The sequence below is a fragment of the Zootoca vivipara genome, chromosome 4, assembly GCF_963506605.1.
Source record: "Zootoca vivipara chromosome 4, rZooViv1.1, whole genome shotgun sequence".
NCBI classification, from domain to species: Eukaryota; Metazoa; Chordata; class Lepidosauria; order Squamata; family Lacertidae; genus Zootoca; species Zootoca vivipara.
This window is the reverse complement of record NC_083279.1, coordinates 44,861,601-44,874,930: the sequence shown is the minus strand read 5'-3', so window position 1 is coordinate 44,874,930 and position 13,330 is coordinate 44,861,601. Positions and strand designations below refer to the sequence as shown.

At 43.2% G+C, this 13,330-nt stretch overlaps 1 long non-coding RNA gene across 1 annotated transcript in view; it reads right to left on the bottom strand.

Annotated features, from left to right (window-relative positions):
* Positions 1 to 1,196: 1,196 nt before the first annotated feature.
* LOC132591990 (uncharacterized) overlaps positions 1,197 to 13,330 on the bottom strand; it is a 39,352-nt gene continuing 27,218 nt past the window's right edge. Inside the window, exon 2 of the long non-coding RNA XR_009557465.1 lies at positions 1,197 to 11,985. This is a non-coding gene — a long non-coding RNA (uncharacterized LOC132591990). The remainder of the gene's footprint in view (positions 11,986 to 13,330) is intronic.

Genomic DNA, 13,330 nt, shown 5'->3' with positions numbered 1-13,330 from the left:
TTTGTCATGCTGGCCACATGACCTGGAAGCTATACGCCGGCTCCCTTGGCCAATAAAGCGAGATGAGCACCGCAACCCCAGAGTCAATCACGACTGGACCTAATGGTCAGGGGTCCCTTTACCTTATCCCTGGAAGAATGAAAGGACAGATTCCTGCCTCTGTAGGAGTTTCTGCAATACATTTAGCAGGATGTGGGCTTGTTTGATTTTGAGATTTTGCAAGGAATGGTTGGTTAGCTGATCTTTTCCAGGATGCTTTAGGGGAACTTGTAGCCTCTTGGATCTCCCTGCACATTGGCCAGTTCCCCACCCTAGCTTCATGGCCATTGCCTATAGTTACTTATTTTCTGAATCTGGCGCACTTGTGCCCAGGATTACAGGAAGAAACATCATTGTTATCTACAGAGACATCCCACAACAGCCACCAGCCACTTCCACATTCAGAGCAACTCTACTGCCCCCACCCAAAGCTGCTGTGCTAACGAAAAACTGATTAGTCATGGAATCTCTTCCAACAATAGATTTCTATCATTCTAACATTCTTTGTCAAAACATATTTTGCCTTTCACTGTTTTTTGTTTCTTTTATATATATAAAATAAAAGTTCGTAACAATGTAAGTATTAAAGGAAAATGTCATGCCTCTCAATAACTTCCATTGTTGCAACTGTGGGAATGTAGATGGCTATGATATCATCACTGGGAACAATTTTTTAATTCCCATGGGGGGGGGAGAGTCTATCCTGAACAGAACCATCTCTGTTCCATGGGCCCAACAGAATTTAAATTGGGAACTCAACCTCCGCAAGACCTCCTCCCTGCCAAAAGTGATGGAATTTGCAAGGTACAAAGAGGAATATCCCTTAGCTTCTGGGTAAACAAATTGCCATATATCCAAAATGTTGACTCATAAGAAAAATATTCAGGGTTGCACTTCCCTGAAATAGAGGTTTTTATGCTGACAAATAGTTAAAAGGTCTGCTCACTCATGCATCTTTCTCTAAGTACCCCCATCTTTTCTTTTCCTTTAACTTTGGCCCCATTTTCAGGTAGCATTAAGAATAAAATTAACGAGGGAATAACATGCACAAGTGCTTTGCTTCTCCCCACCTTCTGATGGTTGTAAAAGATGGGGAACACAAACAGAAACAAGCCACATAAAGCACAAGCAGTAAGGACAGAATTTGGCATCTTTCCCTCCATACAGCACAGTCATGGGCTGGAGAGAAGCAAAGACTTGTGTACATAAACACATCCAAGCAAGCAAGAGGCAAAGGCACTTGATGAGGGCAGAGAACAGGTGGAGTGAGTGGGCTGGTCTTGGGAGAGTCTTGAGGGCCATATAGAAAGTCCTGGATTGACACATTGGGCCCCCAGGCCTGAGGTTTCTTATCCCTATCGCCTGTCCTGCGATTACAATTATAGTGAATGGCAAAAGAGAGGGAGATACTTGGCATCCACTTATTTTGTGATTCTGGCACCAGGAAAAAACTTTTTTTATTTTCCAAGGCATTTAAAGTTGTGTTTTATATTCAGTTTTTTAACTATTATATCTACCATATGTTATTTTATATTTAATAAGTCTTTTCTATTTCTTCTTAATATTATTGTTTACATTATTGGTTTTTTACTGTATTTTGCAGATGCCATCCTGGGAAACCCTTCCTTGTTTTTGTCTTGAAAATAAGTCAAGTCCCATTGTGGCATTAGTTGCAGCTGTCTTTTGCCAAACGTGTGTGTGTGTGTGTCCACTTTTTTATGCACATGATTTTTTCATTTGCATGAGCAAAGTAATATGTGAGTTGATAGATGAATAAGTCTCAGCCATGCCATTTTTCATGATTTCCATATAGTATCCAAAATCACAGACTTTACTGTGTCTGAAACTCATGAGCTGTGAGCTCTTACTTCACAACTCACAAGAATGGAGAGCTCTCGCAAATTAAAAGGTGACACCCCACTGAGTTGAACACATGAACCAGTCCTTTGCGAGAAGAGCCAGAAAATCTAGGAGAGATGCAGCGAGTTACAGCATCTGGGCTCTGGACTGTTTGTTCCTTATTTAAACAGGAACTTCTGTAAGTAGAAAGTTCAACGGAAGGAGCAATAAAGTGAGCAGATATAATCCAGATTATGTATTATGAGTAAATATGGCAGTGAAACACAATATCTTAGCTTCGTTAATGAGCACAAGTGCACTTGACTAAAGGTAAGATATGACTGGTGGGCATTTGCCCAGGCTTTGAACTTTTCTGCAGTCAAAGGATGTGCCTACCATTTTTGTGAGGACATGGTACTGTCACTACAGCGGAAAGCTTCTTCAGCGAAAAGCTTCTTCAGCGAGAAAGCTGGCGATGATCAGTGCATCTACGTGAAATGTCCTTTTTATTCTGCATTTGTGATGATTTATGCACATGATGTTATCAGGTTGGTGGTATATATGTGACCTTGATTTCAACACTGTTCATGCAAAGGTTTGGGGGCAAACATAGTGCTAAGTTCTAATCAGTGCATGTCGTGTGGTTTGTGTGTGTGTGTGTGTGTGTCCCACTTTTGTTGCACTATAGTCCAAGAGTGCCTCTCCAGCGGACGATAATGCAGTATTGTTAGAGAAGCAGCACAGAACAAAGCAGAATGATGTATGGACAGGTCACACCCCTACTGCAGACATTTTGTGATTGATGAAAAATATGAAATATGCCCACAGGTTCAAAAATGTTGTTGTTTAGTCGTGTCCGACTCTTCGTGACCCCATGGACCATCCCATGGATGGCAACTCCTAATTAGAGTGCCAGACAAGACCTGGGGAGATCCATTCTCAAATATACACTCATTCATAAAATTCACCAGTCCCCAACCTTAACTCTAACCTACAGGGGATAACTATGTATGCTGCCTTGAGCTTGTTGGAGGAAAAGCAGGACATAAATAAAGCATATAAGTAAACAATAAATAACAGACCTGGAACTTAGGAGTCTCAGGGTATTACATTAATTTTTCCATCATTCATCTTCCACCTTCCCACAATTTCTTGTAAGCCCCCAAATGGTAATGATTTTCCTTTAAAAAAAAATATATTGTGAGCTTCTTCACCTTAGTGATGTGATACCAAACAGAGGACGATCTAAAGGTCTGGGTTGTAATAATAGATTCTGTTTCCATAAGCTGGGTTTTTGAGCAGGTTTTCTCAAAACTTCCTCACCTTCAGCTCACAATGAAGATGTGAAAGCAAGTAAAATTCACCTCTTACTAAAATCAACAGGAAACCCTCATGCTTCTGGGAACAGAGGATGTGGTATATTATTCACGCTCAAGTAGAACTCTGCATGCTACCTGATTGCTTCTTTCATATGAAATATCAGCCATAAAGTACTTGTGGAGAGCAAGGCATTCTTCCGAAAGAATTTTTCCATGGGGTTCTGGAGAAAAAGGGAGAGGAAGGAATTCGCCCCTGCCTTCACCTCTGCTCTGGAATGCTGCTGGTCCTGGGGAGATTCCAGAAATTGTCAGAAGTCATAATTATTGACTGAGAAGCCACATGTGCAATCAACTCCCTGCTAAACAACCAGTTCCTTCAGGCTTAAATTAGCCTTAAAGGCAAGGTAATTTGTTCCTGTGGTCAGACTTCACTTAACACAAGCCTCGTATGCTATTGAATATACATGGAATAAGCAGAGAGCTAGAGCACAAACACCTGGCAGAGATGGCCCAAGGCATTTCTGTGCCCGTGGCATATTATTTAAATGGCACCCCTCCTAGTGGTAAAAATAATGGACAGAACAACGCTCCAGAGCCATGTCAGTCATGCGCTGGCCAGGACAGGAGGTGGGAGGGGATTGCCTCTTGACACACCCTGCTTACACTCATTTTATCTCCTTACAACCACTGGAGCACTTGTCTCTGTGGAAAGGGAGGACCCCCCCCCCAATATCCTATGCCTCCCGGGTCACCTTCCAAGGACCAATGTTTGCACCCTAAACTGTACTAGTTACATTATTTCTTTTTTGACCTTTAAATAACACCTTGTAATCTGCATCTGAGTTGGACCACAGCTGTGAGAATGGACATTATTTCTTCAGACATTATTTATTTGATTTATATCATCCCCCCCACCCCCCAAGGAGTTCAAGATGGCATGCATATCTGTTTTCCCCCTCCCCGTTTTATTCTCACAACAACACTGAGTGTTAGGTTAGGCTAAGAGACAGTGACTGGCTCAAGGTGACACAGTGACCTTCATGGCTGTATGGGGATTTAAACCCTGGTCTCACAGCCCAACATTAGCCACTACACCACACAGACTCAAATCATAGCACTGAGTAATATACAAAGAGGAGCCACACTCCCACTCGGCTTGGGAGCTGCAAGATTCAGTGTAGCGGTGGTTAGTGCTGCAATATTAGGCCAGTTTTATTTGGTGTATTATCCAAGATTCCAGGGTGCTGCACATATGGAATTCAACTATGGCACAGAATTTATTTGACAAGGTAGGAGTAAATACCGCAGCCTTTCTTACCACCTTTCACATCTGACAGACCACCTGCTTTTATGCTCTGGGAAATTGCATGGGATATTTTGACAGCTGAAAGTGATTTTTGTGTCTGACACAGTCGTTCAGGTTCTAAAATATTAACAAGCAATCTCGTGCTCTCGTTGCTTCTCTCAGGGTTTAGATTACAGAATTTTGCAAAGTGCAGTGAAAAGGATACGTTCTTGTTCCTCTTTTTCAGGGATGAGCAACCTCAGTCCTGGGGCCTGCGTGTAGCCCCTCAGGTCTCTCTGCCAGACTCCTCCTCACACACGCCTCTCCCCAGGTCACACCCTCCCATGCCCTTCTCAAATGCTTCTTCCTGGTGGAAATGGGTCCGCAAAGCAATAGTGTCTTCTGCTTACCTAGATGCAGTGTGGAGAGTGCAGTGTATTGGCTCTCCTGGCCTGCTGTACGAGGAGCTGCCTGAGTTAACTCTCAGGCACGGTGTTTTTAGTTTCTGTTCTGCTTGCGCAGCCTGCTGTGTGGTTTTTAAGTTGATCTTGTCTATGCTTCCTCAGTGCAGCTTCAGAGGGTTGTGTTTGTGAGTGTGGGTGAAGAAAATATGGGTTTTCCATGGCTGAATGTTGCCTACTACACCAAAGTTGGAGCAACATCCATTGCTCCTCCCCCATTTGCCTCCGGCCATATCCTAGCTGCCTCTGGTCCTATTCACCACCGCTAGAATGTGGCCCCTGGGAAGTTGCCCATGAGGGAATGTGGCCTTCAGGCTGGGGGGGGGAGCTCCCCACACCTGCTCTATGCCTATACAGTGGCACCTTGGTTTTCAAACTTAATCCGTTCCGGGAGTCTGTACAACTTCCGAAACCATTCAAAAACCAAGGCGTGGCTTCCGATTGGCTGCAGGAGTTTACTGCACTCAATCGGAAGCCACAGAAGCCACACCGGACATTCGGCTTCCAAAAAACGTTTGCAAACCGGAACACTTATGTCAGAGGGTCGTCGTGGCTACTCTAGAGTAACTCCGCCTGAGTCCAGTTTGTCTTCAAAGAAGTTTATTGTGCTATCTATTTACAGTGTAGAGAGCTTAAAACATGACCTCTCATCCCGAATCAGAATCCGGCAATGGCGTATGTCTGTTCCTACGCCAGCAATGTAGTCTGGGCACCCCAAAATACCACCCCCTTGACCTGCGTTGCGGTGCTCTCCTCATTTCTGGCGCCCGGAAGGAGCGATGCCCTTTCAGTTTCCTCCCTCAGCAGTCAGTTCCCTGGCTCTGCAGTATCCCCAAGCATCTGCCTGCATCCCTCCACCTCCGAGCTTTTCCATTGTTCCTCACTCTGTTTTCTCTCCCCCTCCGAGTCTCTTCCTCCCCCTCTGGCTGCTTCAGAACCACTGGTGCTCTCTGTACTTGATGAGGTGGACGTTAGGATAATGGGGGCTGGCTCCCTGTAGGGAGTCCCCCTTACATCCTACTTCTGGGTTTGCAGCATTCGGGAGCCAATTTGTTTGACAACTAAGCTGTTCAGGAACCAAGGTACCACTGTAGTTATATTTTTCTGATTTCCCATTTTACCCCATGCTTAGGTTATTTTGGAAAGCGTAACAGCACCCTCCAGAAGTGAGCTGCCACAATGTGAGGAACAGAAGTTCGAATGCATTGGGAGAAGGGGGAGCAGGTACAACTTATTGGGCTGCTGGGAAGGGGAAGGGGGGTCAAGCCAGGCTGCAGGTTCAGTGGAGCTAGATCCTGCATCAGGATACTTATGCAATTTGACCTTCCACAAGAGTTCCTCAAAAGCATTTCCGGTGACATTAATATTTACCAACAACCTTGACCTAAATCTAGGAAACACTCGCAGGACTAGCACACAGAAAGGAGGGATATAAAATAATTTCATCATTGTTTTTCCTGCTTGGTCTCTTAAAAGAGTAAGAAGATAAACGAGACCTGCAGGAACTTATAAGGCAAACATGGTGACTTGTGGAAAGAACTGCCCTGTACAGATAAGAACAGAATTAAAGTCTTTTGATATACAACTGCACTTGATTTATTTTAAGACATAAGGTTCATTTGGAAACAAAACATGAGTATTTTAAAATCCCAGCAGTATTTGTGAACCTCTTCTTTATTTATCTTTATTCATTTTTATACTTAAAATCTGTGTTTCTGGGTGTGGGAGAATTCAGTATTGGGTTCCTTTCCCATAACAGCTGTGTGTACTAGGAGGATATACTTACAATCCCCTCACCGTCTCCATAACACAAGAGCCAGTTTCCCTCATGGAAACTAACTTCCCAGAAACAGAGGGTACAACTGATACAGGCCCTCTCATCCTGGAAAGAAGAGATATCCCAGTGTTTTGTTGTAGTTAATAACTGCAAGGTGTTTTGCGTGTATTGCAAATATAAAAGAAAAAAAGATGAAGAGTGGGGTGTGTGGAATAAATTTGGCTAGCATCTAAGCAAGGCTTATAGATTACAAAAATAATTTATTTGGCTACATAGAAACTGAGCAGATAAAGAATCAAGCGGTAGAAGAAGCACATACTTAGAAAGGCTGGGGAAAGGACACAGGAACTAGATAAAGAGTGAGTCAGCATGAAGCTATGCTCAAGAAATGAAAAATGAACACTTGGGAAATGAGACCAGTGGAAATTTGGTTAGGTCCGTAGGCATGAATCAGCAAAGAGATACTGAAATACTATCCATGCACCATGCTCCCATCCATGAGAATGGATCAGGAGCTTCCTATCAAAAATTAAGGGCCATTGACCTTTTATATTTGTATACATACAAAATACACACGAATAGTATGCTGGACATTAAGACCTTGAACACACAGGAGTGGCAATATCTTGCCTCTTGTGTGTATTTTAAAGTGAAATGTGATCTCTAAACATGCACTTCAATATTTCACAAGTCACATGAGCATTTTGTATTAGGGATCTGTGGCAATTTTTTTAAAAAAACAAAATGTCAAGAAGCAGACATAATGGATCTATAGGTGATCGGCAGAGTTTATGAGGCAGAGGGCCTGTCTGGGTGGTGTTTGCGGCATGTAGTTTAACAGGAAAGGCTGGGCCCGTGGAAGTCCAGCTATGCCAACCTATGCCAAGGATGTTTACATCTGGTGTCACAGACTCATTTCAGTGCAGATTAACATTTGGCATGCAGTATGAATGATCATGTGTGGCAGTGGAGTATCAAGAGCTGACCCAGGCTAAATTCTGCACATGGGTTCAGTTTTTCATAGCCACCCACCATGCACAGTAGCGATAATGAGAACAGGGCAAATGCGGAATGCCTGTACTATCTGCTGTTGCACCATCATATTATAGAAAGCACTTGAGAAGATCCAGGAGACACTTCCCTTTTATCAGAGGGTTGCATTTTATTTACCTACAATTTTATTTTATTTTTATTTTCTTACCTGTGTTTACAGCATTTCACAGCCTGCAAGTCATAGCACCCTATCTTTATGTGGTGAAATTTTGTATCACACAGAAAACAAAATGTTCTGCAGATGTAGTCATTTAGGCCTTACATCAATTTCATTGCGAAACTGGGACGCTGCAGATTAACTCCTTGTTCTAGAAAAGAATTTCCTTTGGTTTCCGCATCTAATCATTTCTGCGCGGTCAGTTCGAAAACAAGATTTCAGCTAGGACAGGCAAGGCTATGCCTTGGTTCACTGTGCTCCTCTTTCTAATCCTGTTGTAAGTGACTAATGAAGTTAAAGACCTGTATGGACGATCCAATTTTTTCTGGGCTATGGGGGTGGCTTTTCTCTTAATGCCACAGTGACATTAATCCTACAACAGAGTACTCCTTGTGCTAACACAGTAGAGGAGGGAAAGGAGCCGAAAATGGGGGGTGGGGGGAACGTATCCTTTCGTTGTTACTCGTCGTTACACCATGGAGATGTGTATGCCAGTTCAGGAAAGTAAGTGTGCAAATTGTTCCAAGAAAATGCCGGTTTTTAAAATATTGAAATAACTGGATTCTTTTCCAGAATAATTTTTCCTTTTAAAAAGTATACATTTGAATTAATTAAAAGATTATAAAATCCATTTTCCCCCTCAGAGAACTGAGATCCCCTCCTCAGTGAATCTCCTTCATTATTCTACACTGGAAAGCTTAGGCCAGAGTAAATTTGGTTTTTTAAGTGCAAATACGGTTATTTATTTAAAACATCTGGGAACCACACTATTGAGGAATATGAGTTTGGTACTGTGCAGAAAAGCCCTGCTCTCTTACCCCTCCATTTTGCTCAAGTGAGGCAAACGCATACTCCAACCAGCTCCTGAATCCAGAGCCCAGACTAGGTGCAGTGGGCTTCCATTTCCACCAGAGCTAAACATTATTTGCCTGCCCGCAGGGGACTATCTACATCTTCCCATCTCCCAGCAAGGTGTCACATGAGTTATCCGCCAAGCGTGGCCTGTGGTCTGATTGGCCGTAAAATGCCAACTGTCAATTCAGTCCAGGATGGGGGAGAGAGCCCTTAAAATGGGCTGCGGTATGCAGCCAGGGTCCACCAGTCCCTCACCTCAGGACCCGTCACCCATCATCAGAAAACCCTGCAAGAGACCACCTACACTTTTACTTATCAGGAGACCAAAAGCCTGTTAGTAACTAGGTCAGCATCGGTCGATTTGGGCTAAAGAGTTTTTATTTTCCAGTCTATTTTGTCCCTCTCCAAAGACTCCTGGAACCGTACAGTAGATTGTTTGGGGTGCTGGGAATTGTAGTTCTCAGAGTAGTTCTTCTGGGAACTACTGTTCCCAGAATTATTGTGGGGTGGGGGAGAATGTGCTTTAAACATTTGGTGCGTATGCAGTTACAGTTTCCCTCACTATGTTTTTGTCTTGCTCTCTGCTATTTGTCTCCTGACTATCTCATCCTCACAATGCCCATCCTGCGTATGTCCCTTACACCGATTCATCATATTTCTGTCTGACTCCATTCAGGAAAGCAAAAGTGTAGCCAATCCTAGAGCGAGTTTTTGAGTGTCATGAAAGGCTAGCGACAACTTGAACATTTATTTATTTTATTCTTGTTGTATTTTTACTCCCAGGAAGAGGCATGTGTGGGATTTTCTGTCTTAAGGTGCCAAAAGGTGCCAGCTTTAGGTACGCTCCACCTTGACTTAGGGAGGGGCGCCATTGCTGTGCCTCCTCAGGCAGCACAAGCCACAGTGCAGGGCGGGGAGCTAGCGGGGACACACTAGAAAAGCAGATGAATTAGGATAACAATGAATTAATGAATTAAGACTAAGTGGGAAACAAGTTCCAAGATTTAAAGAAAACTGTTAGGAAAACAGTGATGAAATTGGAGGGTGCCGAACAGTGGGAAAGATGCAGTGTCTGAATGAAGTGTTTGAAAATGTTGCGAGTTCAAGAAAGGCAATCAATGGACAGAATGGGGAGCAGGCAGAATTGGTGTGTTCACCCTAGCGGGCAAATAAGTAGAGGTAGAGCTTGAAGTTTGGAAGCACTCCCAGGTTCAGTAAGAAACGCCCATGTATCACTGGTGAAACCAGTTGACACATTTTCAAGCACTAAAACTGATTTCTAAGAAAGGTCATGCAAGTACACAGAAAGGTACATCTATGTTGAGGAAGAAAGATACGCATTCACTCTGCACATATCTGTGTATGTGTCTGCACAGCCTTCCTGGTCTCCCACCTATCTTTCCTCGGCACTTGTAGTTTTTCTTGGTCTGCCTCTTTCCTTTTGGCCTGCCTGCATCTCTCTCAGCTGCTAATCTATTTGTATGTCACATGTAGCTAAAACAGTCTTGACTTAAGTGTTTTTATGTCCTGGCCTAGACAGAAGGTAGCTTAGGGAGATGTTTTAGGTTTTAAAATGTGAATTCCTAAGTTCACAAGTCAAACACCTAATTCATAGCTGTATGCCATGAGCTTCTAATGAACCTTTCCGGACACAGACCAGTTGATAAGCAGTACAGTACTGCAGTGTTTCTCAACCTTTTTTGGGCCACGGCACACTTGTTCCGTGAAAAAAATCACGAGGCACACCACCATTAAAAAGGTTAAAAAAATTAACTCTGTGCCGCCCTATATTATAATTATGACTGTAAGAAACACTTGCCAAATATTGCTTTCCGGCGGGTTAGCGTTGTGTATTGGCGGCTGCCAGGCTCGTTTGCACTGAGCTTTGGGAAAGAGGAGGAGAAATATTGCTTTCCGGCGGGTTGGTGGTGTTTATTGGCGGCCGCCAGGCACGTGACAATGCAAATCGCCCTTCTCGTCGCCGCACGTCGCGGCACACCAGCCAGCGTCTCGCGGCACACTAGTGTGCCACGGAACAGCGGTTGAGAAACGCTGCAGTACTGTATAGCTTTTCCCTGAAAAGGAACAGAAGACACTTGCCTCTTCTAGGATGTGAACTTGGCATTTACAGAAACAAATCCACTATCAGATCCACTATTGTGTATATTGTCAGGCTTAATTTGAACATCACAAAACAAAACTGATGTTAAAATCAGGTGCAAAAATACCTTTTAAATTATTTGGGGGGGGGGGTGTCTTTAAAAATAATAATTACTGCCACTTTAAATAGCTGCAGAAGGAAAAGGAACTGACTCAGGCACCACCCCTGAAGTTCTACAGCTAGCCAAGTATTTGCAGTGTTCTCTCAGTCACTAAATAAATATACAATCGGTTAGTCACAAAACAAAATAGAGGCGTGTTATGCAGAAGCAGGGTTTTCTTAAGCTCCTTTTTCCGGCCTTAGCTAGATGTTACAGTTACACGTGAATGTAAGTTAAGAAAATCTGGATTGTCTTTTACTTGTTTTTAAGAGAAAAGTCTGTTTTGAGTGAAGGGATTTGAAGCCACAGGGAGTGCTCACCCCTTTTTTCAACTGTTGTCCCAAAGTAGCTTTTCCCTCTGCAAAATGCATGCTTTCCGTCAGAGGTGGGGGTAGGGAGTGGAAGAATTCCTGTGAATTATGGTACTGTACTACCAGCTTGACTCAGAAGCCTAGATAGAAACTTGGCAAGCAGTCTTACTGTATCATGACCATATAAAGAAAATGTCAGTCCCGGCCTAGAGGATTACGGATATCAGGCTTTAGTTTTGAAGGCCTCTGACTTTCCATTTCTTTCTCAACCTTTTTCTCTTAAACTTGTTAAACAGGGCTGACTACGTCACTGAGACCAGCATTATTGGAAGCAGTTTTTCTTGCCAAGAGTTTGTTGAACAAGAAGAGAGAGCTCAGGGCTTTGGCAACCGTGCAGAGATTGTGTCAGCTGATGCATACGTATGGAGGACGGGCAGGAGGAACGAGACGGTTCCTAGGATATCCTTGGCCTGAACAGAGTTTTGTCATCACTTTCTGCACAGTAATTTTTCTTCAGAACCTGAAGCAAAAAAATGAGCATTGTGACATACCCAGGGGTCCTTATGAAAGAGTCCTTGCCCTTCTCTGTACGTCTAGGGTCAGAAGGAAGTCCAATGCAGCTGGGCATCTAAGGGCAATAGTTAAGGAAACAGTAGCACAATGACTTTCAGCTGTGCAGTGTAAATTGCTTGCCCTTTCCTCCCCACCCCCCCACCCCGTACCCTCCAATCTGGTCTGGGTTTCCCCCTGCCCCCAACCCTCCAAAACAAGTTAAGGAACTTGTGGGGAAAGGGGAGGGCAGGGAAGTTGCACTGCACAGCTAAAAGTCATTGTGGTGGTGTAGCTGTCCGCTGTGATTCACCTTTGTCACAGGAATTAAATCCACAAACGATAGGCATATGATGGAATAGCTTGGCAGATAACAACAAATGACTGGTGCAACCCTTAGCCACTAAAACTGGTGAAAGAGTTGTGAGCTAGTGTAGGCTGAAAGACTGTGCAGAGAACCTTATTCCTGGTTCAAAGCATATCTCTGCCCTGACCTCACTAGACAGCTTTAGGTAAGACATTATTTCTCAGCCTCAGCTCCCCATCTGCAATATGTAGACAAAACTTTTGGCCTGCCCTTTACAGGGATGTTTTGTAAAACAAATTGCTGCAATAATGTGCATGAAGTGTTTTGAACACTCTGAGAAACAACATATATGACAAATAACAAATGAGAACTCAAGCAAGTGGTATAATCAACAGCCACTAAAATTGTCAATTATCACTGGATAAAGAGAAGTTGCTGAATTGCAACTCATTACCAAGCTTAAAACCATGGAGACACCTGATATGAACAGAAACATAGGATTCTTATCTCATTATACATGATCAAGCTTTCTTTAGCACCTCAGCCCTTGCTTTTTCCCCTTTCAGAATATGGTACTTAAGATACTCACAAATGTATGAAAATGTAACCTGCAAATAGCTAAACAAAACATGTTTAATTCCCCACTTTTTAAAAGGTTACCAAATATGTGTTGGGGGAGTTCAATAAACACTCACGTGGCATTTTGCAATATAATTTCCCACATATCCTCCAGACTCTTCCTGCTATGCATCATGAGATTTTTGATTTGCAGATATCTAAGTGGCTCAAAATGTTGAAAGGATTTAATCACAAGTTTGTTCACATGACAGTCACAGTTTGTTCACATGCTAAGCAACACTGAGGACTCAACATCCCAGTTCCTAGGTAATCCATCCAACATTATCATTTTAGCTATGGGAATAACTTGCAGGTATCCTCCCTGGAATACATTATACAGTATATTGTAATAATTTCTAGCTGAAATCTGCCCCCCCCCTTTACGATTCCAGTCTGGCTTCAAGGCTGGTCTTGGCTGCCCTGATTTCCCTTGTTGAAGACATTTGGGAGAGAGATGGTGGTAATGTGACACTGCTTTTAACACTGTTGACTCCGTGTC